Raw genomic sequence first — 5,999 nt, 5'->3', positions numbered from 1 at the left:
CACCCCCACCCTCCTCGAGCTTATCTCTCCACGCTCCAGGCTCACTGCCTTTATTCCTGAAGGGCTTTTGCCCGAAATGTCGATTTCGAAGCTCCTTGGATGCTGCCTGAACTGCTGTGCTCTTCCAGCACCACTAATCCAACATCTTGAAAAATGTCCATATTACAGAGGAGGAAGTGCTGGATGACTTGAAACGCATAAAAGTGGATAAATATCCAGGACCTGATCTGGTGTACCCTAGAACTCTGTGGGAAGCTAGAGAAGTGATTGTTGGGCCATTGATAGTCACAGGTGAGGTGCCGGAAGACTGGAGGTTGGCAAATATGGTGCCACTCTTTAAGAGGGTGGTAAGGACAAGCCAGGGAACTATAGACCAGTGAGCCTGACCTTGGTGGTGGGCAACTTGTTGGAGGGAATCCTGAGGGACAGGATGTACATGTATTTGGAAAGGCAAGGACTGATTCGGGATAGTCAACATGGCTTTGTGTGTGGGAAATCATGTCTCACAAACTTGATTGAGTTTTATGAAGAAGTAACAAAGAAGATTGATGAGGGCAGAACAGTGGACATGATCTATATGGACTTCAGTAAGGCATTCGACAAGGTTCCCCATGGGAGACTGGTGAGCAAGGTTATATCATGGAATACAGGCAGAACTAGCCATTTGGATACAGAATTGGCTTAAAGGTAGAAGACAGAGGGTGGTGGTGGAGAGTTGCTTTTCCAGACTGGAGGCCTGTGACCAGTGGAGTGCCCAAGGATCGGTGCTGGGTCCTCTACTTTTCAGCATTTATATAAATGATTTGAATGCAAACATAAGAGGTACAGTTAGTAAGTTTGCAGATGACACCAAAATTGGAGGTGCAGTGGACAGCAAAGAAGATTACCTCAGATTACAGCAGGATCTTGATCAGATGGGCCAATGGGCTGAGAAGTGGCAGATGGAGTTTAATTCAGATAAATGCAAGGTGTTGCATTTTGGGAAAGCAAATCTTAGCAGGACTTATACACTTAATAGTAAGGTCCTTTGGATTGTTGCTGAACAAAGAGACCTTGGAGTGCAAGTTCATAGCTGCTTGGAAGTGAAATCGCAGGTAGATAGGATAGTGAAGGCGGCGTTTGGCATGCTTTCCTTTATTGGTCAGAGTATTGAGTACAGGAGTTGGGAGGTCATGCTGCGGCAGTACAGGACATTGGTTAGGCCACTGTTGGAATATTGTGTGCAATTCTGGTCTCCTTCTGTCGGAAAGGTGTTGTGAAACTCAAAAGGGTTCAGAAAAGATTTACAAGGATGTTGCCATAATTGGAGGATTTGAGCTATAGGGAGAGGCTGAATAGGCTGGGGCTGTTTTTCCTGGAGCGTTGGAGGCTGAGGGGTGACCTTATAGAGGTTTACAAAATCATGAGGGGCATGGATAGGATAAATAGACAAAGTCTCTTCCCGGGGGTCGGGGAGTCCAGAACTAGAGGGCATAGGTTTATGGTGAGCGGGGAAAGATATAAAAAAGACCTGACCTAAGGGGTAACTTTTTCATGCAGAGGGTGGTACATGTATGGAATGAGCTGCCAGAAGAAGTGGTGGAGGCTGGTACAATTGCAACATTTAAAAGGCATCTGGGTGGGTTTCTGAATAGGAAGGGTTTGGAGGGATATGGACCAGGTGCTGGCAGGTGGGATTAGATTGGGTTGGGATCTCTGATCGGCATGGATGATGAGTCTGTTTCCGTGCTGTACATCTCTATGACTCTATGTCGATGACTAACTGATGCAATGTATTAAGCAAACCTAGATGGTTGTTAAGTCTTTAATCACTTAGACTGGGGATGCAGGTTTCAATTGATTACTATGTAAATCACAGAATTTCTTTCAAGCCACTGTCCTGAGATAACTTAAGGTTTAATCAGTACAGAGAAAATGGTGACATACCAGCTCTGACAATAGATTAAAAGTGTGAGGTTTGAGTCTGTCTGTTTCCCAATCTGGAGTCTTTAAACAACCACCAAACCTTAAACAGACCATTGTTAAACAGCCTTCAGGATAACATTGACCATAACACCATATAACCCTGTCATGGCAACCATTGCAAGATGTGTCAGAGCATTGACATGGATACTTCCATTATACATGGGGACACCAGCCACCGTGTGCACGGCAGACACTCATGTGACTCAGCCAATGTTGTCTATCTCATACGCTGCAGGCAAGGATGGCCTGAGGCATGGTACATTGGCAAAACCAAGCAGACATTACGACAATGGATGAATGGACATCGTGCAACAATCACTAAGCGGGGATGTTTCCTCCGACTCAGGAAACACTTCAGTGGTCAAGGACATTTGGCCTTGGATTTTCAGGTGAACATTCTCCAAGGTGGACTTTGGGGTAAGCAATAACACAGAGTTGTGGAGCAGAGGCTGATGGTCAAGTTCGGTACCCATGAGGATGGCCTCAACCGGGACCCTGGGTTCATATCACACTACAGGTGACCCACTACACTGTACACTCCCATACACAAGCACAAATGCACACATATACACACACACACAGCCTCTCACAGGCATAACCTCTGTCACACATGCACACACAAATATAAATCTCAAACGTGCACACACACACACACATACAAACATGCACACACGAATATAAGTCTATGCAGTGAATTTGTATTTGTAGATTTCTATTTGCAGATACATTCTATTTTGTACAAAAACACACAATCTATAGACAGTCAGTCAATGTAACAGTTTATAAATTCCTACTTTGGAAATAAAACCAGTCTGACTCCAGGTTGGGATACTAACCAGACTCTAATTTATTAATGTATTGTCTGAACGGAGATGTCACCTTTTTTTAATATATTCATAAAACCTTAAGTGGCATGAAAGAAATTCTGGGATTTACATATTAATGAATTGAAATTCACATCCCCAGTCTAAGTGATTAAAGACTTGACAGCCATATAGGTTTATTCATTACATCGTATCAGTTGTATGACACTCTGATCTTATACTATACATTCTGTGTCCTACGATCCTGCCCCCACCTTGCACTTTCTAATAAACGTGTTGGACGATAACCTGGTGTTGTTTGGTTTTTAACATTGTCCACCCCAGTCCAACACCAGTACCTCCACATCATGTAAAAGATAGATCAAGACACATTTTGGCTGAAGGCCATAAAATCTAACCCTTTATTTGGCTTGAACTCCAAGGATTGTTTTAATCAAATTATGTAGTTTACTTCTGTAAATGTGAAGTTATCTTTGAATAACAAAATAAATCTTTTTATAAAGATTCACACATTACCCATGGGATGTTTGTTTTACAATAACATGTAACACACAATGTATTGCAGTGTGACTCCCATTTCATTGCCGAAAACCAATAAAAAATTATTTTCCTGAAACCTGAAACTTTTCTGTAAATGCGGATCGGTTTCCCATTTTTCCATAGGGATAATTGCAGGGACAGCAGCTATTAATAATATATATTCATCACTTGGAGGAAGGAAGTGAATGTCCTGTAGCCAGACTTGCCGAAGGTACAAAGATAGGTGGAAAGGCAAACTGTGAGAGGAGATAGTTTACAGAGAGATATTGATGAGTTAATAAAGTGGTAAATAAAGTAGGCAATTGGAATGGAATGTGGGAAAGTAAGTTGTTCATTTTGGAAGGGAGAACAAAAGAACAATATGATTTAAGTGGAGAAAAACTGCAGAAAGCTGCAACACAACGGGACTTGGGGCATTTAACACAGAAAGCCAGCACACAGGCGCAGCAGATAATCAGGAAGGCTAATGGAACGTTAGCCTTTGTTTCAAGGGGGTGGAGTATAAGAGTAGGGAAGTACAATATGCTGATGAAACGGCACCTGGAGTACTGTAAGCAATTTTGTTCACCTTGTTTAAGGTAAGATATGATTTCATGTGAGGCAGTTCAGAGAAGGCTCACCAGGATGATTCCCGGCATGGAAGGATTGTCTTAGGAGCAAAGATTAAATAGCTTGGGAACTCTTTGGAATTTCAAAGAATGAGAGGTCATCTCATTGAAACATATCAGATTCCTCAGGGACTTGACAGGGTAAACAATGAAAGGCTATTTCTCCTCCTGGGAGAGTCTAGGACCAATGAGCATCGCCTCAGAATAAAAGGGCACTAATTTTAGACTGAAATAAAGAAGAACCATTTTCCTCAAACGATTGAGTGTTTTTGGAACTGCTTGCCACAGAGGGGTGTGGAGGTAGAGTCCTTGTGTATATTTGAGGCTGATAGCTAGATTCTTGATTGGTAGGGGAATCCAGGGTTACAGTGAAAAGGCAGGAAAATGGACGTGAGGAATGTTGGATCAGCCATGATCCAAATGAATGTGGAGCAGGCTCGAGGGGGTGGATGGACTACTCTTGTTCCTAATGATCTTATGGTGTTAAGGGGTGTATTTTACATTTTACATGATCCTGGCCCAACCTCAATTTCAGCTGGGAGTCTGGAATTGGCCATGAGGGACATCAGTCAGGATATTCCTTGAGGAAGTGACCAAATAAGAAATAACACCTGGGAGCCCATCTACATTGGGGTCTGGGGGGATTCCACAGAGAGGTGCTCTCTGCTGCAACGGGCAAAAAAAATTAAAATCATGCATAAGCACAGCTAACCGACTGTCACCCGTGGCTTGCATTTCGAGCTGTGGCTATTCCATCACAGAAAGTCTGAGTTAGAGTGATTGAGATGAGGCATTGATGATCTTTTGGTTTGCTCGAGGATGCTGCCTCTAGTGAAGTGACAATTTTTGGATTCCAGCTTTACCAATGGTGCATATACTGTCAGGAAGTTGCTGGCATCATCATTACCCTTCATCCAATAGGTGTATTAGTGGGATTAATTGGTTATCTCCCATTGCTAGGCATTGAGCAGGCTGTTGCATTGTCTCGGCTTTTTGGCAAGATTGGAAATGTGAAAGCATTTGGTTGCTATTTACAACTTTGCTTCCAGCCTCATCTTATTGTCCAATTCTGCAGGAGGGGACAAATTCAACCTTTAATTTGGGTATTCCTATCTGTTTTTTTCCTTCCTATCCCAGTTCGATTGTAAGCCAGAAGTGTGCTAATTTACACACTCATTTCAATCAATACATTTCACACTGACCCAACTTTTTTTACCCTTGCATCTGAATCACATTGTCCATTTACTTTGCTGTTTGTCAGTTTACTCTCTCCGCTTTACCTTTCCTTTGTGCGGTTTCAGTTTTCTGTTACACTCAAAGTCATTTCCAGTTATGTGAGCACTTATACCTCCTTAGTGTTGTGAATACAATGCGACACAACTGCAAGTTATTCAATACACACTGTCTTTTGATCAATCCCTATAATCCTTCATTCTTTCACACTTCACCCGCCTAGGCAGTATTAACATAGATATCAGATTGGACTGAGCATTTCTTGGAGGCATTATAGGCGAGCAGTGGGCAGGATAGACTTGAGTTGTAGAAGACTGCGACCAGGTCAGAGAATATTTTAAGGAGTTGGGAAGAAAATGTTCAAACTAGTTGATTAAGATTAGATTCCCTACAGTGTGGAAACAGGCCTTTTGGCACATCAAGTCCACACTGACTCTCCAAAGAGCAACCCACCCAGATCTATTCCCCTACATTCACCTCTGAACAATGCACCTAACACTACGGGCAACATGGTAAAAACAATGACTGCAGATGCTGGAAACCAGATTCTGGATTAGTGGTGCTGGAAGAGCACAGCAGTTCAGGCAGCATCCAAGGAGCTTCGAAATCGACGTTTCGGGCAAAAGCCCTTCATGAGGAATAAAGGCAGTGAGCCTGAAGCATGGAGAGATAAGCTAGAGGAGGGTGGGGGTGGGGAGAAAGTAGCATAGAGTAAGAGCTTCAGGGCAGAGGAAATGACCTGGAAGTTGCAGTGGGAGAGGGACTCACTGAGATTCTTGTAGAGAGAGGAGAAAAACTTTTTCAAGGCAGGCATCCTTGCAAGAGGATT

The sequence above is a fragment of the Chiloscyllium plagiosum genome, chromosome 3, assembly GCF_004010195.1.
Source record: "Chiloscyllium plagiosum isolate BGI_BamShark_2017 chromosome 3, ASM401019v2, whole genome shotgun sequence".
In the NCBI taxonomy this organism is placed as follows: domain Eukaryota; kingdom Metazoa; phylum Chordata; class Chondrichthyes; order Orectolobiformes; family Hemiscylliidae; genus Chiloscyllium; species Chiloscyllium plagiosum.
This window is presented reverse-complemented; position numbering follows the sequence as displayed.